This window comes from Cervus canadensis, chromosome 5 (assembly GCF_019320065.1).
Source record: "Cervus canadensis isolate Bull #8, Minnesota chromosome 5, ASM1932006v1, whole genome shotgun sequence".
Classification (NCBI taxonomy): Eukaryota; Metazoa; Chordata; class Mammalia; order Artiodactyla; family Cervidae; genus Cervus; species Cervus canadensis.
In genome coordinates, this window is record NC_057390.1 from 7,690,055 (window position 1) to 7,715,763 (window position 25,709).

Genomic DNA, 25,709 nt, shown 5'->3' on the forward strand with positions numbered 1-25,709 from the left:
GCTATTCGGGGTTGATTTCCTTTTGGACTGACTTTAAGATTGAGTTTCTTTAGGACTGAATATAAGCATATCCCTACCAAAAAAACAAAACAAAACAAAAAAAACTAGAGTTCTTCTGATGACAAAACAAGGGTTTTAGCAGAAACAAAGAGGAATTAAAGAACATCTTGATGAAGGTGAAAGAGGAGAGTGAAAAACCTGGCTTAAAACTCAATGTTCAAACTAAGATCATGACACCCAGTCCCATCACTTCATGGAAACTAGGTGGGGAACAATGGAAACAGTGACAGATTTTATTTTATTGAGCTCCAAAATCACTGTGGACGGTGACTGCAGCCATGAAATAAAAGACGCTTGCTCCTTGAAAGAAAAGCAATGACAAACATAAAGAGCATATTAAAAAGCAGAGACATTACTTTGCCTACAAAGGTCCACATAGTCAAAGCTATGGTTTTTCCAATAGCCATTTATGGATGTGAGAGCTGGACTGTAAAGAAGGCAGAGCGCTGAAGAATCGATGCCTTTGAACTGTGGTGCTGGAGAAGACCCTTGAGAGTCCCTTAACTGCAAGGAGATTAAACCAGTCGATCCTAAAGGAAATCAACCCTGAATATTCACTGGAAGGACTGATGCCGAAGCTGAAGCTCCAATACTTTGGCCACCTGATTTGAAGAACTGAATCATTTGAAAAGAACCTGATGCTGGGAAAGACTGATGGCGGGAGGAGAAGGGGATGACAGAGGATGGGATGGTTGGATGTCATCACTGACTCAATGGACATGAGTGTGAGCAAACACCAGGAGATGGTGAAGGACAGGGATGCCTGGTGTGCTGCAGTCCATGGAGTTGCAAAGAGTTGGACACGACTGAGGGATTGAACAACAACAGAGTTCTTAGTCATATAATCTTTCTTTGTCCATATCCATATGAATGATGATCTCTTGATGGCAGGAATTCATATGAAACTATTTTCATAATTGTTGCTCTCTCCTTTTGCGTATAATGTCTAAAAGTGTTGTTAAAATCTCAGTCAAGTCCCTGCAAATGCAACATTAGACTCCTCTACTCATCAAAGTGTCTTATTCTTAATAAGAAGCATCACTCTGTAATCTTCCCCTGTTCTACTGGCTATTTTAAGAACCAATTTAAAACAGAAACATACACACTGTGAAATCCACAAGATGAAGAGAACATCCACAAAATATCCATACTCTGTGTCCCCGGATAATCTTTTATCTTCACATCAGTTGCAGTGCAGAGTGGGCGGGGTTTTAATAGATACTTCAGCAAGTTGCAAAGAACAGCTTGTCACGAATCTTCAAGGTGAATATTCAAAACTGTCAAGAGAGTGCTTTATTTCATCTTTAATGAAGCAGTCTGTTTATTCAAAAAGCACACAGGGACAGACTAAATCCAGCAAGTTGAGATAATCCAGGTGCTAAATCTTTAGATTTGTTTTATCAGATACATATAATTGGATCAATGACTTAAGAATGTTATCAGTTTATCTGAAAATTGTTCTTTATTTTCCTTACTTATTTGTGTATCCACCTATGTGTTGCAGGGATAGTTCAAATTTCTTATCCTAGGTTACTGAAATGAGTTCTGCTTCCTTTATGGGAAATGCAACATTAATATTAAATTTATCTGGCTCAATTATAATAACATAGACCAGATTAAAGCTTAGATAAATCCTCAAAAATCTACCAAGATAAGGAAAATCAGATTGTTTTTAGTTTACTTACCTTTATGAAAATGGAAACTTTGGAGATTATTACTATGTCATGTACAGATTACTTCAGGCTGTCAAAAATATCTCTTCTAATTTTGAAAAGAATTTGTAAGTTTCATCTGTCATTTTCCTCAAACATTGAGTAATGATTTAAATGATGTTAAGTTTTCTTGGTCTGGGGTGGGATGTGAGGGTGGGGTTTGGAAGTTTTATTAGTTCTAGGTGTGTTTAATGATAAAAAATTTTGGATGCATAAGTATTTAAAGAATAATATGATATCCTTTTTCTGCACTAGTGGACCTATGAAACAAATGGTGCAATAAAACATTGCATAAAATAATTCTGGACAAAAATTTTTAGATGTACCTTGTCAACAGCATGGCAAGTCATAAAATTAGAATTTTCTGAATGTTTTTTCATAGGCTTTCTAGTAAATCCTCAAACCAAAGACTGTTGAATAAAATGTGGACTATCTCATAGTGACTTGACCCTGATGCTGGGAAAGATTGAAGGCAGGAGGAGAAAGGGCTGCCAGAGGATGAGATGGTTGAATGGCATCACCAACTCGATGGACATGAGTCCGAGCAAGCTCCAGGAGTTGGTGATGGACAGGGAAGCCTGGCATGCTGCAGTCCGTGGGGTCTCAAAGAGTCGGACACGACTGAGCAACTGAACTGGGCACTGTGAGTGTTTAGCTACACAGAGGAGGTTGGAAAAGAAAGCTGAGTGTTCTATTCTTTTACTTCGTCATAGTCATTTTTGAAGTTTCCCATTTCCTCTACCTGAAAAATGTTTTATGCACTTCCTGAAAGTAATAAACATACGACTGACTACATGCACAAGAGATCAGCCTGACACTAAATGACTGTTTTTGCAATACATCAATTGACTCAGATGCTTAACATTAAAAACAAAAGTTGCATTTTAGTGACAAGCTCAGTGCCCAGTTTTTATTCTCATGTAATTGGAAATGGAATTGAGACAAATTGCTACAAATAATTTCAGCACTGGTAATGTCAACTCAGCAGTATACACACACACACACACACACACACACACACACACCCTTAAACACTACTATCTACTTCTAAATAGAATCATCCATAGTGGAGAAACTAAGGAGGAAGAAGAAGAGAGGCATGCTTTCCGAGAAATCAACTACAGACTCAACATGAATCATCACATTTAATATTTTAAAGATGCATGAAGCAATAAGTGATGCCAAATGAGCTTTAAAAAAAAAAAAAGATCTGTTTAAATGATATTGATGGTAAGGCAGCATCTAGCAAGGTGAAGCACACTGATAATAGTGAGTTACCCTGAGAGGTCTCCAGTCAGAATCCCCGTGCAGAAGTCTGCCTGCCAACTGGCGTTCCTTTTCCCATTGGTTTAGTTAAGGGTTGAAGTTCTTCTTGAAGTTTCTTTTTTAATCATCAGATCCCGACCTTACAGTTTTCGCTGACTACTTTCCTTCAGGCTGTCTTTGCTCCTGTCAATTTAGGATTTCCAGGGAATTATTCTTCTTTGAAATGCATATTCCAGGCTTGAAATGCTGGCATATGTACAGTGTAGAGTAATTGTAGAGGCCAAATGTTTAATTACAGATGACAGCTGGAGCTGCAGGAGTCCAGGCATGCTTGAAAACAACGTATGCCCTATGCAGCCTTAAGAGAAAAATACAATTTTACATATATATATATATGTGTGTGTGTGTGTGTGCGTGTGTGTCTCCACATGTTGTCCACACGATTTTTCAGTATTATCAGCTACTGCTTTAATAAAAGTCCAGTTATTCACACCTGAATGTATTTAAGTAAACATCCCCAAAGCATTTTCCCTCAAAACCTGACTGTGCAAGTTTACCATGAAAACAGCTAAAAATTCTGGAAAGCTATTTTTTTCTTCTCATGAAGGTTTTGAAGATCCATTCAGAACACCCACATTTGGTTTGGGAAACACATGATATAAAGACAAGCTGTAATTTATAGGAACATATTCTCAAATATTTACTAATGAAAGAAAGAAGGTTCTATAGGGCTTCCCTGATAGCTCAGTTGGTAAAGAATCTGCCTTCAATGCAGGGGACCTGGGTTCGATTCCTGCATTGGGAAGATCAGCTGGAGAAGGGATAGGCTACCCACAACAGTATTCTTGGGCTTCCCTGTGGCTCAGCTGGTTTTCTTAACCTTCAATGTGGGAGACCTGGATTTGATCCCTGGGTTGGGAAGATCCCTTGGAGAAGGGAAAGGCTACCCACTCCTGGAGAATTCCATGGACTCTAGGTCCATGAGGTCCTACAGTAGGGCCATAGTCCATGAGGTTGCAAAGAGGACTGAGTGGTTTTCACTTCACCTCATGTTGAAAATTTTGAGGGCCATGGTTTTCATGAAATTGTTATTACTAAAATATGCACATCTTTTTGGGCTTCCCCGGTGGCGCAAAGTAAAGAAACTGTCTGAAATGCAGGAGACACAGGAGACATGGGTTCAGTTCCTGGGTCTGAAAGATCCCCTGCAGGAGGAAATGGCAACCTGCTCCAGTATTCTTGCCTGAAAAATCCCATGGACAAAGGTGCCTGGATGGTTACAGCCCATGGGGCTGCAGAGTTGGACATGACTGAACATGCATGCATACAACTTTTTGGTTGTTCCAAATTACTGTATCTCTTAATGGTTTTGTATAACCCCAGAAGCAATGCAAATATAGTCATTACATTTAGGTTAAAAATACATTTTAGTTAAAATTTATGTTAGATGCATTGACATGGAAGATCTGCCAAAAGCTATATTTTCCCAGGTATAACCCCATGTGACTTTATAATTTTGATAGTAGACACAGTGATGGTTCCAGTTTTATGGACTTTAGATGTCTCACTTCATTCTAATGTTTAATCAATCACCTATACTCTCTGACTTTGGTACTGAATTGTCCCCATTTTACAGGTGAGAAGTGCAAGTCCAAGTTTGTTAAGAAGCTTTATAATTTAACATGAAAATAAGTGACTAAGCTGGTATTCCGGAGAAGGCAATGGCACCCCACTCCAGTACTCTTGCCTGGAAAATCCCATGGACGGAGGTGCCTGGTAGGCTGCAGTCCATGGGGTCGCTACGAGTCGGACACAACTGAGTGACTTCACTTTCACTTTTCACTCTCATGCATTGGAGAAGGAAATGGCAGCCCACTCCAGTGTTCTTGCCTGGAGAATCCCAGGGACAGCGGAGCCTGGTGGGCTGCCATCTATGGGGTCGCACAGAGTCGGACACGACTGAAGCGACTTAGCAGCAGCAGCAGCGGCAGGCTAGAATTCCAAGGACCAAATTCCTCTATACTTACATGTTATAGTACTTACAGTACTTATCTGTGTTTCTATGTGTTTGTTAATGAGATGGAATATTTGCAGTGTGTGTAATAATTATTTATAATTGTTAACTACCCAAGATAAGTATTTAATATGTCTGAATATTTTTCTCAAACAATCTCAAACCAACAAGCCTGATTTAATGGCTTTAACTCTGAATCCATTATTTGAAAAAGAAAGGATATTCATAGGTTGCTTGATCTCTAGGTTGAGGAGATCCCCTGGAGCAGGAAATGGCAACCTGCTCTAGTGTTGTTGCCTGAAAAATCCCACAGACAGAGGAGCCTGGAGGGCTGCAGTCCAGGGGGTCTCCAAAAGAGTCTGACAGGACTGAGCACACACACAATAGAGTCCAAGGAAAAAATAATTTAAACAAGGCAAGCAGAAGGGCTCTTTCAGACTTGCTTGTGGTTTAAATGATCTGTGACTAGAACGAAAAATAAAACACATGTATAACAGAGATTTGACCAATATGGTTGGATAATAATTTTGATGTAATTGAATCCTATTTTTCATTTCTTGCTATAGGAAAATTTTTACATACTTCTGGGAATTTTCTAGAAATTTGTGAAATGCTTCTTCTCTTAACTCTCCCTGTACTTAAGGCTTATCTTTAGTGAACTGCCAAGAGTGGCACTGTCTTCATTAGGCTATTTACCAGCTCATGTCCTGCTAAGCAAGACTTTCTTTTAACCTGCAATGAGGCTATATGCTTACTTGGTTGTTGAGAAACAAAAGGTAACTTTTTGTATTCACTCTATTCTTTTTTTTTGGGCCCTGCTGCAAGGCTTCGAATTCTTAGTTCCCTGACCAGGGATTGAACCTGTGTTCTTGGCAGTGAAACTTGGACATGGGCAATGAGAACCCTAAGGGAATAACCAGGGAGAATTGGAAAGACACCTTCTCTAGTCATTTCATAATCCAATAAAAGTAAATGACATCCTGGCACTATCTGATATGCACTTGGCAATTATGGTTTGGCGTCAGATTGCAGAGCTTACCTGCAAAACGAAGCATTTATTTAATTTTAAACAGTAGAAAAACTATGACATTTATTCATTTGCCAACTCTAAAAGTATAAAAATGTAAAATCGCTTCAAATTGTGATACATAATTTTTAAATGTATTCTACTTGGGTAATTGTATTGGGGCCAGCTGGTATGTTAAAGTTTTGTGAGCAATTTTATTTTCTTTATTTTAAACTGGAAATTGTTCTGTTTAGAGATTTCTTTCTTTCTTTTTTAAAAAGTCTTCTGTACATGGATATCTGCTTTATTCTAAAATTAGCTTTCAAAAGAAATTAATGGTAAAATAATAGTAGATAAAAAATAGTTTAAGTATTATTGTACCCCCCCCCTTTTTTTTTTTGTACTAAGAGATGTGTCTTTTGGTCACATCTCTCTCTGTGCATCCTGTGGGAATCCCAACCAAAGCTCTTGCTTGGCATTGAAAATGAGAAAGTTGGAAATATTTTGCTGGACAAATTTTGATGAAAAAATTTAATTAAAAAAAGAAAAAGCTTTATTTACATGAGATTATTGTCACCAAAGAGGGTGGCATCATCTTTCTAAATTGCCAGGAATTCTTTCAAACCATGAGAGACCTTCAGCAGGTCTAACCTGAACTAATTTCTGTTACAGCAAAAGCACAGAAGCAAAATTCACACCAAAGTACTCTTACACCTCGAGTAGAGTTGGAAACGTAGCCTGATAAGGAAGGAGGAGCAGCAGGGTGGTTATAAGCTGAGCAGATTCCTTGGGAGAAGGCTCCCTACAAGGTCCAGCTACATATTTCTTGAGTCATTTAGGGAGGTAGAAATTTGTGTTAGCTGGTGAATATTTACAATCTTATTGGCCAATATGAGTAATTTAGGCCAAACTCTTTTTCCCCAATCCTTTTTCTAAATTATCCAGATCTAATTAAAATGATCTGTTAGGCTTACTTTTTAATTTAATTTTATTTTTGATTGAAGGACAATTGCTTCACAATATTGTATTGGTTTCTGCCATACATCAACATGAATCTGCCATAGGTACACATACGTCCCCTCCCTCTTGAACTTCCCTCCCATATCCCACCCCATCCCACCCCCCTAGGTTGTCACAGGGCCCAATTTTGAGTTCCCTGAGTCATACAGTAAATTCCTACTGGCTATCTATCTTACATATGTTAGTGTGTGTGTTTCCATCCTACCCTCTCAATTCACCCCACCTTCTTCTTCCCCAACTGTATCCACAAGTCTGTTCTTTATGTCGGCCTCTCCATAGCTACCCTGCAAATGGAATCATCAGTACCATCTTTCCAGGCCTCCTTTTGGATATAGCAATTCTTAAACTTATGAAAAAGTCTTTTTTTAGTGAGAAGAAATGATACATGGTGTGTGTGTGTGTGTGTGTGTGTGTGTGTGTATGTATGTATGTGCACATGTGTATTAGGTAGTAATGTCATAAATAAGGCCACAATTAAGCTATAGTGTCTGTGTGTACCTGCTCATTTAATGAGTTTCTGTGTTCAGAAAGAGCCTTTACTGTAGAGTTCTTCTATGTCTAATTCCATAGTTTACATTCAATCTGAATTCTATTCTGCAGATACTTGAGAATAGCTCTACTGTGTTGTCATTGAGACTAGTAATAGGGTATAGAAAGGAATCATAAGTGGCATCTTTTAAAAGCATAAGAAAATGACAGAATGAAAAAGAACTGTGAGTGGCATAGTGATAGGTTAACTGGAGAATTTTTTTTAAACAAACACAACCATGTTTTACTAAAATAAATAATGGAGCTTATAGGATCAGTCTGCAGCATTCAAATGCAATCTCCTCTTCTGTCTCCCATGGGGTAATTAGGTGACTCAGTCCTCCAGTTTTGCAGCTGAGCCAAAGCAGATTTTCAGGGAGTGTGGGGAGGTTGGCCTGGGATTCCTTTTACTTGGCCTTTGAGTTGCTGAGTTAGAGATGGGTGATTTCCTGACTGCCCCATAAAGCCATCTCCTTAACCAGGAGGGAGACATTCATGTGTAAAGAGACAGTCCTGTTGTGGCTCTGGCCTGAATCTGGTCTAAAAACTAAAGAAATGAGAGAAACGTTAAGAATGAAGTTTATGTAACTTCATCCAAGAGATCTGGGGAGGCTATATTGAACAGTTGGAGCCAAGGTTCCCTTCTCAGTTCCTTTTGGGTATAAATGGATGTCTTCTGTTTAATTATTCTTTATTTTTTTGAGAAAGGAAAATTATTTGCATCCCTTTTACAGTTATCACTCATCTTGAAGGAGAAAAGTAATATCTCACTACTGTCTTTGAAAACACTAGACGTACAGTGAAATATTTTTATCCTGAGAGGTTAATACTGTCTGGGTGTTTGGGGTCACATGTTTGTGAATATAAGGAATCCTAGTCTGGTTTCTAATTTACTACAGATTCAGAAATACATGTGTTGACCTGTGTGCCTGAGATCAACAGACCAGTGTTCAATGGAGAACACAGGAAGTGACACAGAGAAACAGAGCCGGGACACCTGTCTGGGTCTCTCTTGACCCAGCATGCTTAACTAATTTTTCCGTGATCTCTGACCCAGATTTCCACCATTCCACAGGGATTTATATCTTTCATCCCACAAATCCTACACCTGCATTCAATTAATGAAACAAAACTCAACTTTGTTATCTGATGAACTGAGCAATGAGAGCCATTGAGACAATTGTTTTATTATTGTATTGACAAATTATCCTATTAACAACTGGCTACTACAAAAATCAATTAAAATCTTGGCTGAGGAGCTGGAGCATCGTTGGGTAAGTAGAAGTGGGAATTAAATAGTGAGTTGATAGTTTTTTAAAAATATAGTCCATAAATAAGCAGCGACCAGATCAAAACCAGAAATTTATATTGAAAATAAGAATACTAAATTATGACAGGGCATATGGAGCTGTTCAGTATTTTGTGTCATTTTATTTCATGCTGATATACTTCTCAATACTTGCATGAATAGCAATACTTTATTTCCTCTAGTATCTGTTTCTAAATATTTCATTTCTAGTGACTCCTTACTATAATATTTGATAAACTACTTTGTGAAATATTTAATATATGGAATGAAAAAATTGGATTGTTGAGCCTTTGCTCATAATAATAGGATTCATTCACTTGCTTACTTCCTACAGTAATGCTTACTTCCTAGAGTAATTGCTTATGCATTTGGAATATTGAGATAGAGTCCATGGTCAAGGAGGTTTAAGACTGCCTAGTTATTTGACTTTAGGAATCAAAATTAAGTACTGTTTCTTGGCAGGACAAAAGTTCCAATTTTTTTAAAATCTGGTGATAGAGGAAAACCTGATGATTTCTTGGCACTTACTTCTGCCCTCTGAATATGCCTCTTAAGCTACACTTTAAGCAAAAATGAGTACAATTAGGTATGCTCTATAAAGACAACATTATGCTTAACATGTTTGAGTCATATATTGAACCATGAAGTATACTTTAGGAAAGAATAATCAGAAAAACCATCCTTGATTGAGAGACAATGAAATCTACAAAACTGTGTTTTTTCCCACAGTATGTCACCTTTAGTGGCTTTGAAGCTATCTAAAAATCTGGTAACTGTTGCTTTGGAGGGTGAAGGACATTAATATCTCAAGTCACTAATGTATGACACTTAACTTACTACATGTGTAACTTTAAAATTTGAGAGAGAACTAAGGAGAACCTTACCACTGAGTATGTACCAAATGGTTAATAAAGTTGTCTTTTCTTATAAATAGATTTGCTGATTATAGAAAGCACACATTTGTCTAATTGATACCTGATCTCTGTCATTCATATAGGTGATTGATTTTTTTCCCTTGAAAGCTGTCATCAATCAGAGCTGAAAAGAGAACATTGATAGTCGAGTGAAAGAACAATTCAAAAAGAAAAAAGGAGGAAGTGAGAACAATCCATGAATAACTCTGTTTCACCCTTAGTACAATGACAGTAACTTGAATAGCAAAGGTAACAATAAAATGCAGAGAATAAAAAGATGTGCAGAAACTATAAAGCTGATGTGAAACCCAATCCATATTATAGCTTAAGAACCTAAAAATATCTTCAAAAAATGATAATTAATATAGAGTGTATCTAATTAATTGTTGTTCAGTCACTATGTCATGTCTGACTCTTTGCAACCCCATGGACTGCAGTGGCCAGGCTTCCCTGTCCTTCACTATTTCCTGTTGTTTACTCAGACTCCTGTTCATTGAGTAGGTGATGCCATCCAGCCATCTCATTTATTATAAACCAACAAGAGTCGGACACAACTGAGCAACTTTGACTTTCACTTTCAATTTATGGCTATTGGGGAAAAAAATTGTCTGAACATTTGTGTAAAAATCTTCATGTGGATGTGTGTTCTATTTCTCTTCTGTAAATGCCTAGGAGAAGAAATCCTCTGTAAATCTCCCAAGGATTTTCTCTCTGGAATCCCCTCGTGTCTGTAATTGGCCCTTCATATTCTAGCTGCCTGGGTCTGTCTGTAACCTGATCTGTGTCTTTTCCTCTCATGGGGAGTGCTAGCTTCTGCCTGAACACTCTACCTCTACACCATGCACTGGAGATTTTCTCCATGCAGCCCATGGGTCATCATAGGGCTCTGGTCTCCAGAATGGCTATGCTAGTCTGCCAAGTCATCAAATCGCTAAAATTCTGTTGTTTATATATTTCTTCCCGGTGTTGGTTTTTTAACACAGGAGCAAAAACTATTACCTGTTGTTCTTGCATGGCTGGGGAAAAGAAAAAAAAAGACAGCAATTCTACTCTTATTTCATTCTTTAGATCAAGAAAGTCATTTTCCCTAATGGAAAAGGCATACAAAATTAGACTTGATCATTTATGAAGGACTGATGCTGAAGCTGAAGCTCCAATACTTTGGCCACCTGATGTGAAGAATGGACTCACTTGAAAAGACCCTGGTGCTGGGAAAGACTGAAGGCAGGAGAAGGGGGCAACAAAGATTGAGATGGTTGGATGGCATCACTGATTCAATTTAGTGGAACACAATTTAGCGAGAGAACAATTTATGTCAACTTCTTTAAGTCCTCTAACCACCACTTTATACTCTTTACAGATAGTTCTCTCTTTCCTTCCCTGACCTTGCTGCAAATATATTTAATGTCACGATTAGAAAAGCTCTGTTCTTTCTAGGTTTTTCCCTCCTGACAGTTTTAACAGGTTTCTCCTCCCCATGTTGTGTGTGTGTGCATTTGTGCATGCGTGCATGTGTATGTGTACTGTTTTTATTGCAGGTTTTAAAGGGAAATATTTACCCTTCACGGGGCATCTCTTCACTGAACTTTCTTTGTTGAATTATTACTAATTTTCTCACTAAATATGAAGTACAGACCAAGATTTCCTTTGAATACCTTTCAAACAAAACAGCATGCTCACTGTGTTACAGCTCATTATTTGGTTTGATTATATGCATTAGCAAATTTCCTGGGAACAATACCCAAGGCCTTACTAAAATTGGCTTTTATTGTTTCTGAAGATAATTTGTAATGTAATATCTTTGGAACATACTTGTGAGACGTTAAAAATGAACGTTCTCTTGGGAAATTTAAAGTCAATTCATATTTTCCATATCCCAAACAGTAGTAGTTTAAATAAGATCACTTGCATGTACTTATGGAATCTGAAATAAAAAAGTATAAAATCACATCTTTGAGCTATGAAAAATTTTTGATTAAACTAGGGGTATGTGACTGAACTGAACTGATGTGTCTAGATGTATTTTAATGCATACAAACTTGTGTATATATGTGTATATATATGTATATGTGTGTATATATGTACATGTACGTATATATATGTATATGTGTGTATGCATACATATATATGTGAGTAGGTAGATATTTACAGGGTTAAATGGTATATGACATAAATAATTATAAATGCTTAAACTACCTTAAAAATTTATGGTGGCAGCTATATACTAATAAAATACATTATCAGTATAGGCAAATATACGTACAACTAATCTAAATAATTATGTATTAAAGTACTAAGTATAAAAACTGCAGTTCTTTGATATTCTGCAAATTTTTCCATTGATAATATGCTTCATGAAATAATTGGGAAAACAGAATTACTTCAAAGAAATTTTTCTAAAAACGTCTACTTAGAATTAGTTTACTGTTTTATTTTTTAAAATAATGCTCAGAAAATCTTATTTCGGTGGTGTAGTAACTATGACTCATTTTGACCAAATGAAAATGTCACAAGTGACTAACAAATTGGGACCTGAGTTTTTAGTACTAAAAGTTAAAAGTACTAGTTTTTAATACTTCATTGTTTTGGATGATCCTATATGCCATTCATCAAAAATCATTGCAAGATAGCACTTAGATTAGAATTTGTTTATTTGCCTAATATTTTGGAAATATTTCTATTGTAAATTTACTGAGTTTTAGCATATCCCTTCCTTAAGTTTGAGATTTTTTTCCTCTCACTAATACAGTGTATAATGTTTATCACAGATTTCCAGTTGTCAGACACTTGTTGTAGAAATAATTTATCGCTTTATTTTTAATTGGGGTATTGGTGCTTCACAGTGCTGTGTTAACTTCTGCTGTGCAGTGGCTGCTCTACAATCAGCCATTCAGTTCAGTTCAGTCGCTAAGTCGTGTCTGACTCTTTGCAACCCGATGGACTGCGGCACGCCAGGCTTCCCTGTCCTTCATCATTTCCTGGAGCTTGCTCAAACTCATGTCCATTGAGTGGGTGATGCCATCTAACCATCTCACTCTCTGTTGTTCCCTCCTCCTCTTGCCTTTGATCTTTCCCAGAATCAGGGTCTTTTCCAATGAGTCGGCTCGTCTCACCATGTGGCCAAAGTATTGAAGCTTCAGCTTCAGCTTCAGTCCTTCCAATGAACATTCAGGGTTGATTTCCTAAATCAGCCATAGGTATACACATGTTGCCTCCCTCTTGAATCTCCCTCCTACCTCCATGACCCATCCAACCCATCTAGGTCACCATAATGATATCATGGCTGGCTGTTTGAATTGAATTCTTGTTTTTATTTTTTATATTTCAAACTCCACCCATATCACCTGTCCTATAAAATGGTATGGGCTTCCCAGGTAGCACTAGTTGTAAAAAAATTTGCCTGCCAATGCAAGAAATACACAGGTGGGTTTGATCCCTGGGTTGGGAAGATCCTCTGGATAAAATTCCTGGATCAGGAAGATCCCCTGGAGAAGGAAAAGGAAACCCACTCCAGTACTCTTGTCTGGAAAATTCCATGGATGGAGGAGCCTCGTGGACTACAGTCCATGGGGTCGCAACAGTCAAACATGACCGAACAACTTCACTTTCACTTTCTGGATAAAATGGAAACCTGCTCCAGTATTCTTGCCTGGAGAATTCCTTGAAGAGGAATCTGGCAGGCGTCCACGGGGTTGCAAAGAGTCAGACACAATTGAGAAACTGAACACACATATAAAATGGTACACCCATCTGTTGAATGTCGTGTAATCCTCTATGTGGACATAAAAATTGATTTCAACTCCCACAGATTGGATGCCTAAGTGTATGTAGATCTTAGATTGTTGTCAGGAAATGACAAGTGATGGAACAGTTGGTTGGCCTTCTAAGTGGTCCGTGATACCCCCTTTCCACAGTTTCAGGTTGTCTGCGGGATGAAGAGTGATGGCTGACAGTGAGAACTGCCCATCACAGCCTCCATGAAGGACCCACACCTGTTTTGCAGCTCACTGTATGCATTGCTCTATCCATAGGCAAACACTTCAAGTTTCTGGAACATTCCATATGTTTACTCTTCTGCTGAGAAAGCTCTTCCGAACCCTGTGCCCTCCTCTTTCACTTCACTTGGCTTACTCACTCTGGGTGAGAGTGCTTCCCTAATAGAGCATTTTGCATAGGATTAATTCATACTGGCTTTCCCTGGCTACGTTCCCAATTTTCAGCATAGGAACATGGTCCTCGCTCAGCATGCAAGAGAATGAGATCAGCAGCTGGGATATTTGTGTCTCTTGACCTTCATCTAACTCTTCAGAGAATTGTCATCTCTAGGCCTGGCAGCCTTTTCAGTTCCCCATCAAGAAAGTGCAGACGGAAATGATGAAAAAATATGTTTCTGTAACAGGTAATATGCTATCATCCAGAATCAGAGTGACCTCATTTCTGATGTTTGGAAAGTTTTGTTTTTTTTTTTTTTAATCATTTCACCTACCTATTTCTACTGCTAATGAAAGATCAAATTCCCAGTTGAAAGTCTCCAGGGAATTTTGCATCCTTACTCCTTCCTGATATGTAAGGACTAAGTAATCGTCTGCACAGTCATCAAGCATACGCATCTCTGTCCATCTGTTCACGACCCCATGCAGGACTTGGAAAAGAACAAATGACACAGACACAGTCCTGCCCAGCAGCATTCAGCCAATTCTGACAACCAGAGGAGGGACTGTGTCCTGCTGTGTGGGCTCAGCTCGTGTTCCACCACGCAGTCTCCAAAATGGGGATGGATGTCCTTTGAAAAAAAACAAAAAATAAAAAACAAAACAGGAATCAGTTTAACTAATTAATTTTATTTATTTATTGTTTGGCTGTGCTGGGTCTTTGAGGTGGCACGCAGGCTTCTCTAAATAAGACACAAGGACTTAGTTGCTCCGCAGCATGTGGGATCTTAGTTCCCCGACTAGGGATTGAACCCACAGCCCCTTTGAAGGCAGATTCTTAACCACTGGACCACCAGGGAAGTCTCAACCCAGGTGTTTTCTAAGCTGCTCTGTTCATGCCTGACTTTTCCCTTTGTGATCACTGTCCTCAGAGAGGTAGTGTGTGCACTTGGGCACTGATTTAAAATAATAGTTTTTGTTTATTTTTTCCCCATGATATTCCACTTAACTTGTCATCCACTCAGGCTCATGTGCTTCACTGTGGTCATGTGCCCCCTTGACAGACAAAGGGCTGGGAAGATGAAAACCAGTAGCAACAGTTCTAGACTTTCTAGTTTTGATTTCTGAAATATCTCTGCATGGTCAGGCAGCCTATTTTTGCTGTTGTTTGTTTGTTTTTCTGAAAAATCTGAACAGATTATAGGAGCATCACCAAATTCTTATTTTCTAAGAAGGTGCTCCAGGTCCAGGCATTTTTGCATGTGAGCTGTGATGCCCACCCTAGTTCATCCCTAGTGCTCAGCACTTGGCTACTCCTAGCCCATGTGGTCTGTCCTCAAAGCCACCACCTCTGGGAAGCCCTTCAAAATCCCTTCCTCTGGATTAGTTACCTCCTCTGTGTGATCTGGCAACCCTTAGTGACTTGCTCATCGAGGTTCTTGTTGAACTTTCCATCAATTTCATGTGGGATTGTCAGTCTCCCCAGGAGTTCTTCAGTTGGTTGGCCATGTTTTTTTTTTTTTTTGCTTTTATCACTGTGTTCGTTGTCATCAACAAGAAATATTCATGTTCAATATGTATTTGATAATTTAAAATACATAATATGCATTTGATAAAAAGTCTGTTTCTGCTTCCTCAGTTTTTATGTAGTATTAAAGATATGAGCATGAAAGCTTCTTGCCATTAATGTTTTTACAAAAAATGATAAAGTCTGTTTAAGTTAAAAGTATGTTAATGAAATATAATTAAGCTCCAAATGTTCACAGAAAATGGCTGAACTAGATGGCTCGTCTCCTGATGATTTAGAAAAAGTACCTTAGAATGTTAAGTGAGAAAACAGAGGACAGAAATACAGGAGCCAAATGAAAGGGTACACTTTTCAGTCTCGTGATGTGTGTGTGTGTGTGAGATAAAGCTACATGTACACAGCCACACACAATGACAAGAAAGCTTTCTCTTTTCTCAAATAAATTTAAGTTTCTTTGGCCATAAATTCAGCATTCAAGGGGTGACTATTGGAGAAAGAAACCATTTCTGATTAGTTTAACTCAGAGGATTTCAATATAAGAATTATAAATAATTTTGCTACAAACATCTTGACATTATCTTCATGGATAAATGGAAGACAATAAATATAAAATATGAATAATGCTGGACTTAAAAGACTACAAGACAAAATAAAATTCTTAATTTTGAAGAGTTGATATTCATATACTGTTAGTCAAAATTTGTGTGAAATAATTATAGCTAATGAATTATTCAATAAAAATGAAAAGTATAAGAGTTTCTAAGGATCTATAATTTAAAAATAAAGGATGTTAACTTAGCAAGTCTTAATTATTTCATTAAATATTTAAAGTGAAGTATGTCCTAAATTGCATGTAGAATTTAAATGTTTCTATTTTAAGAAGTACATAATAATTTTGTACAAAAGTATATTTTATTTTCATGTATGTGCTATTTTTTATTTTTCTCATTTGAGATAAATTAACATATTCTGTAGATTGCACTGAACTTATCTTTATTTAAACAGAAACATAATTAATGTGATACAGATACAGTAAATATCTTTGTGGAAAATCTATTTTACATACTCATTTATATAATTATTATATATAATGGTTAATACCATCAATATTTTTGTAAGATATTTGTCCACATTTACTAGTAATTTGTTTAGCATAATGTAATAATAATACATTGATATATTTGCCCAAACTAAAATTTTCTGGATTGCTATATAGTAAACACACAGCTAAGTGATGACTATCACTGTATCATTTTTGAATAGGAGGCTAGAGGAATTATTTGCAGCTATAAAATATAATGGTCTATTTGCTTCTGTTGCATGTGAGACTTTTTCCTTAGCTATGTCTCTAGACAAAGTTAGCACCATAATTTTTGAAAGCGATTTTTAACACTAACTTTAGGAATCAATAAAACTCTCACCTATACACAAACACAAGTATAAACAAATAAAAGATAATCTCTTCATTCAGGAAAAGAATTATTTTATTAGATGTAAAAGTACATAATACCTAATTCCTTTAAATTTTATCTTTTTAAAGTCTGTTGGAAATCTTCATACATTCAAGGATGCTGAATGTGTGCTCAGTCGCTCAGTTGTATCCGACTCTTTGTGACTCCATGGACTCTAGCCCACCAGGCTCCTCTGTCCGTGGGATTTCCCAGGCGAGAATACTGGAGTGGGTTTCCATTTCTTTCACCAGGGAATCTTCTTGAATCAGGAATCAAACCTGTGTCTCCTGTGTCTCCTGCATTGGCAGGCGGATTCTTTACCACTGCATCACTTGGAAAGCCTATTCAAGGATAAAAGTTGGAGAAGAAGCAGGTTAATTGAACAACATTTACTATTAAAGGCAGGTGCATTTTAAAATGTGAGTGGCATAAATGGAAAAAGTCAATTAGCATGATCCAAAAGCACCACCTGGGTTTCCCGGGTGGCACTAGTGATAAGGAATCCTCCGGCCAACGCGGGAGACGTAAAAGACACGGGTTTGATCCCTGAGTCAGGAAGATCCTCTGGAGAAGGACATGGCAACCCACTCCAGGATTCTTGCCTGGAAAATCCCATGGACAGAGGAACCTGGAGGGCTACAGTCTGTAGGACTGCAAAGAGTTAGACACGACTGAAGCGACTCAGCACGCAAGAACACCACAGAAACAATTTTCTGGAGATCTTCCAGTTCATTCCTAAACTACTGTCCAAATAACTAACTATCCGCTTAGTCATTTATTTTTTTAAAGGCAGTTATTTAATGTGAGCACATTCTATGTTATAATCATAGGTGCAGGGCTAAGAATATATTTATGTGCAACTTTATTTATTTATTTATTTATTTTGGCTACTCAGCATGTGGGATTTAACTTCTCTGACCTTGGATTGAACCCTTGCCCCCTTCAGTGGAAGCATGGAGTTTTAACCACTAGACCACCAGGGAAGCCCCATATGCAACTTTTGTTAAGAACATATATTTCAACTTTGAAAAACAGCATGATTGCATAGCTTTCCTTTATCCAATAAGAGCAAGTCAGTATTCCCATGGGACTGATTCCTTGAACCACTTCTATATTCATCCCTCTAAGTTCCTTAATGTTCTGATTTACAGTGCTTTTCAAGAAACTATGCTTGACCTCTCAGATACAATGCTCTCATAACTGTGTGCCAAGTATTCAGTATAATGGAAATCACACCCAACAATGATAACGCTCTCCCTCTGTGTACATCTGAGGAGTAATTTGTTAATGTTGTTCAGTCACTAAATGATGTCTGACTCTTTGTGACCCCGTGGACTACAGCACACCAGGCTCCTCAGTCCTCCATTATCTCCTGGAGTTTGCTCAAATTCATGTCCACTGAGTCAGTGATGCCATCCAACCATTTCATCCTCTGTAGCCCCCTTCTCCTCCTGCCCTCAATCTTTCCCAGCATCAGGATCTTTCCCAGTGAGTTAGCTCCTCATATCAGGTGGTATTGGATTTCAGCTTCAGCATTAGTCTTTCCAATGAATATTCAGGGTTAATTTCCTTTAGGAATGACTGGTTTGATCTCTTTGCTGTCCAAGGGACTCTCAAGAGTCTTCTCCAACACCACAATTTGAAACATCTGTTCTTCGGTGCTCAACCTTCTTTATGGTCCAACTCTCACATCCATACATGACTACTGGAAAAGCAGAGCTTTTACTAGATGGGCCTTTGTTGGCAAAGTGATGTCTTTGCTTTTTAATTTGCTATCTAGATTTGTAATAGTTTTTCTTCCAAGGTGCAAGTGTCTTTTAATTTCATGGCTGCATTCACTGTCCATAGTTATTTTTGGAGCCCAAGAAAATAAAGTCTGTCTCTGTTTCCATTGTTTCCCCATCTATTTGACATAGAGTGATGGGACTGAATGCCATGATCTTCATTTTTTGAAATTTGAGTTTTAAGCCAGCTATTTCACTTTCCTTTTTCACCCTTATCAAGAGGCCCTTTAGTTCCTCTTCACTTTCTGCCATTAGAGTGGTATCATGCCCCCAATGTGGTCCAACAAGCACACAAGAGATGTCTCCCTCGTTTGATGCTTTATACCAGGCAACTGGTGATGGGATATGACTTGGTGATGGCTGACAGAGTCATGATTATGATTCTGGAGGAGGCATTTTGAAAAACCTAGGCTTGATTCCTTCCCAGGATGGAACTCCTGTCGGGTTCTCGTGGATTGTGATCAGACAGTGTGAGGGGCAAAGGTGAGGCCATGATGAAGTAATGGCTTGTGTGACTTCAGGCCTGGTGCTCAGAGGCGATGCTAGTGTCTTTATGCCATGGAAGCTCACCACACCTTGTGATCTTTACAGCCATCAGCACTCTCCCCACCTTCTGGCCCTCTGGCAGATCAGCCACCCACTGGGTAAACATTCCAAAGCCTGTCTTTTCCCCTCATGACAAACTTGCTTTCCACACACTATGTTACCAAAAGGTATGGGGTCCGGCTGCTCACCACCCAAAAGCCAATAAACTGGCCAGGTTGGTGGAAAGGAAAGTTGGCTTTGTTTCAGATGCAGGCTTCTGAGGAGGAAGATGGACATCTGTCCAAAGGCAGACTCTCCTGCTTCCACCTTCCCCACCCCATGACAAGCAGAGGGTGAGAGATTTTACACACAGGAGGGGGGCTACATGCAGAAACAGCACAGTCGTCTCTGACAGTCATCTTCAAATTGATCACCTGTGACCTGACCAGTGTCATCTTGACTGTTGTAGGTACAGTTAATTATCAGTTCCAGGGGCCATTTTTTCCCAGTTTTTGGAGGCCAGTTCTTGGAATTGCAGCAGCTTATGTCGTGAGTACAGTCTGGTCATTATGTAGTTAAATTTGTCCCGTCTGGTTTTCAGTCTCTATGAGACAGTTCACAGGATATGGCTGAGAATGCCATCTATTAGCCCTTGACAAGGAACTAAAGGTTCTTGACTCTGCTTAATGACTGCATTATTATTATTTGGTCTCCTTTGACTGTTTTCCTTTGTCTCCACACATTCTCAGTTCCCTGATTAAACTTATTTTTGACTAAAATTCTCCACAGACAAAAGGCAGGCAGAGAACATGGTGGGGGGAGGACCCTAGGGTTCTCTTCTCTTCCAGCCAGTCGTGGTGCATCTTATTCATTTTTAATGACTAGTCTACTCATGGGCCCTGATCTGTGTGTTTCTTTTTTTCTTTTTAAATTTTTTATTGAAGTGTAGTTGCTTTACAATTTTGTGTTGGTTTCAGGTGTACAACACTGTGAGTTGGCTATGAGTATACATGTATCCCCTCTCTCCTGTGCCTCCCCCCATACCCCCCTGACATCCCACCCCTCTATGTCATCACAGAGCAGCAGGCTCAGCCCCCCGTGCTATGCAGCAGCTTCCCACTAGCTGCCTGTTTTATACATGGCTGTGTTTACATGTCAGTGCTCCTCTCTGAATTGGTCCCACCCTCTCTTTCTCCCACTGTGTCCACAAGTCCATTCTCTATGTATGGTTTAAATATTATAATCAAATAAGGCATTCTTCTCTGTTTCATTATAATCCCGCCATTATACTCACCCAGCTGTTTTAGAAATGCAATGCATATTATTAGGTGTTGCGTGAAAAAATGCATTTCTAAAATATGTTTGTGAACCACACTGTGTGGTCAATGTAATGAAAGGTTCTGAGGTTTTATTTATGAAGAGGACTGATTAGAAATAAACGTGACAAAATTGTGTGCATGTGTGTGTGTGTGTGTGTGTGTGTGTGTGCGCGCGCACGCAGAGGGAGAGACATTAAGAGGGTAAAATGCCAGTTTCAGAAGCACCACAGAAGCGCTGCCCTGCAAGTTCATGCCCTTATTATCTCTGCCTCCTCTCTCCATCTCTAGTCTTTGCTTGTTCTGGTTTATCTTTCACACTTCTGCCACAGTGCCCTTTCTAAAATGCAAATTTGATCTTGTTTCTCTCCTGCTCAAGGTCTTTCAGGATAAAATAACACATTCTCAGCAGGCATCCAGCCTAACTTTTGCCATCTCTGGTTTATAAGTGCTTCTCTGGCCGGACCCAGCTACCTGGGCTTGCGGGGGACCCAGCAAATCCCTGGCATTCACCTGTGCTGCTGCTCTGCCGACCTCCTTGCTTGCATCTCGGGCACGTCATCCCTGATGCTCCCATGACACGCCGATGCTCAGTGAATTGCAGTGCTTTGTGTCTGTCCCCTGTCCCTTCTATTAAATGACACACTTCTTGGATGAAAATTAGTTGCTAAATTGTGTCTGACTCTTTGCGACCCTAGGGGCTGTAACCCGCCAGGCTCCTCCGTCCATGGAATTCTCCAGGCAAGAATACTAGTGGGTTGTCATTTCATCCTCCAAGGGATCTTCCCAAACCAGGGTTTGAACCTGGGTCTCCCACATTACAGGTAGATTCTTTATTGTCTGAGCCACCAGGGAAGCTCCTGTTGAATGAAAGTCCTATGATATTTATATAATACTTCTGTTCTCAGGGTCCGGGACATAAAGTGATCTTTAATTAAAAAAAAAAAAATAGCTGATTTAGATACTTGCAAAGTATGTTCCAGGTAAATAAAACTATCCAAACCGGGTCAGTAGACAGTATATTCTCATAAAAATTATTTTCAGAAAGCTTGTATCAGTTGTTGACAGGCATGATCTAGTTTTTATGAACAGCTCTTTCTTTAACTGATTTTCATTTTGATCTTGAAAATGACCTCTTAGCTCTCTTTAACTTTTGGGACTGGAATTTCTGCATTGCCCTCTCTTTTAAAAGGCTCATTCATATAGGAAAGGTCTACATTCATATAGGAAAAGGCTATTCCTTTGTGAATAACTCTTTGCGACCCCATGGACTAAAGCCTGCCAGGCTCGTCTGTCCATGAAATTCTCCAGGCAAGAATACTGGAGTGAGTTGCCATGGAGAGCTTCTCAACCCAGGGATCAAACCTGGGGAAAATTTGGGGAAAATTTTTGACCGTCTGAGCCACCCTCCAGGTCTTCCTGGAAATTAGGTGAGATGCAGCAAGTTGTGGAGATGTCGGGAAGAAAAGCTGAGTGGGATAGGAGTGAGGAGACATATTTCATGGTGTCTTCTTGAAGGACAGGTGTCCTTATGGTCAGATAAAAGACATCTGTACCAAGATAATCATCTGAGAACTTCTTATGATCATACTAGAGGAACATACAAAAGAATCTTTAACATTACTCATGCACAAGAAGGTCATCTCTTTGACAGATAATCTCATAACACTAAGAACATCCCCATTTTACTGTAAAGCGTTAGCTGGGAAAAAAAAAAAAAAAAACTGGGAGGGGGCGGCCAGTCTATTAAGAGCCTTGGTGCAAATAATGATTTTAAAACTCACAGCTTTTGTCTTATAAGCAGCTTTTTGGTAGTCTTTAAGGACAACCTAGGCAAAAGATCCTAAACTTTATATGAAATAAACATAAAGAAAGTGATTCCTAGGAATAGATATCACCAGACATGTTAGAAGAGCCCAGAGAAAGCATGAGGATTATACATCAATCCTTTCGAAGAACAAGAGCTTCATCCCCCACAAAAAATGAAAAGGTGTCTGCATCTCCCTTTCCACATGAGTAGATAAAATTTCCTCTAAATATCAGTAAAATCCCAGCATGAAATAGATGAATTTGAATTTAAAATAATGCTGTGAACCAGCATGGGGTCAGCTGCTGACACAACTATGTAGGGGTGCTGATGCTGACCTTGCTGATAATGGTGTCACCTGGTATGTGTGTTGACATTGAGACTGATGGGAGGGCAGGTGGGGATGTATCAAAGGAACTGGCAATAATACAAAGTAACAGGAGCGCAGCAGAGAGTTGAGGAAGAGCTGAAAACACAACAGCTACGCAAGAACGTAGGGCAGAGGTTCTTACATCTTGACCCGTTAGAGTTATTACAATGCTGATGGGAGGCCCCCATGCACAGAGAAACTAGCAACAAATTGAAGATGGCAAGAAGTTCACCTTGCGGCCCCTCTCAACCTCCAACAGAAGGAATTACGAGGCTGGGGCTCACGGCTTATTAAAGATACCATATTGCAAAGAATTGGTCTTTTTTTTTTTTGCAAAGGATCGGTCTTAATCACTAAGGGACTTCCTTGAAAACCGTAACTCATCATAGCAGGGTCTTAGGGCTCAAGGAGATGGGAAATAGGCAGTGACCTTAATGATAAATAAAAGCTTTTGAATGTTAATGAGTATTGATTATTTTCAGTATGGAAAAGTCTCAACCATTCCCAAATCTTATTTAGAATTTAAATTATATAAAAAAGAAGCTTTCACTGAGACTCACCTTCTAACACTTTGTAATGAGGATATGAGGGAAGGGAATATTTGAAACATTTAACAGGACAAATTGTACATCCTGAAACACTATGTACTTGCTCTTATTAATAAATGGGCAAATAACTGTTAACTGTTTACTACTGAACAGTCCATAACAATCTCTATGGGAAAAATGAATGCCTTATTTTGAAATAGCATAAGGGGCTTGAAAATAATACTGCTTTATTTTAATTCAATTTCATATTAAAACATTAATTGGCTCAGATTGCTCTCCCTTAATTAGTTTGAGATACTGTGACTCTACTTTTTTTAAAACATGAATCTTGAGATTTATTTATTTTTAATTAAAAAAAAGTTGTCCCATCTTCGAGGCCTGTGGGGTCTTAGTTCCTTGATCAGGGATCAAACACATGCCCCCCACAGTGGAAACTCGGGGTCCTAACCACTGGACCACTAGGGAAGTCCTTGATTCTACTATTTATATAAGAAATAGTTCATAAATTCAGCATTTTTTCTATACTGTTGCAAGACTGTAAGGGAGCCCTATTAAAATATTCAATCAGTAAAGGACTCAATTGTAATTTTGTTTCTCTAAAGAAAAAGAAAAGATTCCAAATAAATGTAGAGTTTGTGTTTCATGCTTTAAAATAACCAAGGTTTTGTGAAGAATTTTCACTATTTGTCTGATAAAAGCAGACCTTTCCAAAGTGATGTCCTGATATTTTCAAGGATTCCCTGGTAGAATGGTTGCATTCAAACATTTTAAATACATATAGAAAATAATAATTATTATTGCTTTCATCAGAAAAAGGTGTATCAAAGTCACAACCATAAAAGCCAACAGCAAAACTATTTAATTTGCAGTTTCTTTCATACCAGTCAGTTCCTTTCCAGTTGTATTCAACTGTAGCACTCCATGACTAGATGATAAAAATGATCAAATTGACACCTTTTTTTTGTTACTGTAACTCCTAAATTATCTTCAAGCATTATTTTCATCCTAGCATTGTCCTGCTTAGCCCTTCAATTCCTCAGTTCCTTCGTTCGCTCACAGAGAAAACTCACAGAGAAAACGAGGGCCTCTCCCTCCCAGTCCTCCTGTCCTTAACACAATCCACACAGTCCAGGAAGACCACTCAGGACCCTGGGCATGGTCCTTCCACTTCTACTCATGGCTTACACACACACACACACACACACACGCACACACAAATATAGATGCCTAAAAAGAAGATAGATATTGGATAGAGAGAGCAATATAAACTGTATGACATCTCAGGATGCCCCTAGTGGTCCAGTGGTTAAGAATCCACTTCCATTGTTAGTGTATAGGAATGCAAGGGATTTCTGTGTGTTAATTTTATATCCTGCAACTTTACTATATATGTTGATTAGCTCTAGCAATTTTCTGGTAGAGTCTTTAGGGTTTTCTATGTAGAGGATCATGTCATCTGCAAACAGTGAGAGTTTCTAGGAAACAATACCATTCACCATTGCAACAAAAAGAATAAAATACTTAGGAGTATATCTACCTAAAGAAACAAAAGACCTATATATAGAAAACTGCAAAACACTGATGAAAGAAATCAAAGAGGACACAAACAGATGGAGAAACATACCGTTCATGGATTGGAAGAATCAATATTGTCAAAATGGCTATTCTACCCAAAGCAATCTATAGATTCAATGCAATCCCTATCAAGCTACCAATGGTATTTTTCACAGAACTAGAACAAATAATTTCACAATTTTGTATGGAAATATAAAAAACCTTGAATAGCCAAAGTAATCTTGAGAAAGAAGAATGGAACTGGAGGAATCAACTTGCCTGACTTCAGACTATACTAAAAAGCCACAGTCATCAAGACAGTATGGTACTGGCACAAAGACAGAAATATAGATCAATGGAACAGAATAGAAAGCCCAGAGATAAATCCACGTACCTATGGACACCTTATCTTTGACAAAGGAGGCAAGGATATACAATGGAAAAAAGACAACCTCTTTAACAAGTGGTGCTGGGAAAACTGGTCAACCACTTGTAAAAGAATGAAACTAGAACACTTTCTAACACCATACACAAAAATAAACTCAAAATGGATTAAAGATCTAAATGTAAGACCAGAAACTATAAAACTCCTAGAGGAGAACATAGGCAAAACACTCTCCGACATAAATCACAGCAGGATCCTCTATGACCCACCTCCCAGAATATTGGAAATAAAAGCAAAAATAAACAAATGGGACCTAATGAAACTTAAAAGCTTTTGCACAACAAAGGAAACTATAAGCAAGGTGAAAAGACAGCCCTCAGATTGGGAGAAAATAATAGCAAACGAAGAAACAGACAAAGGATTAATCTCAAAAATATACAAGCAACTCCTGCAGCTCAATT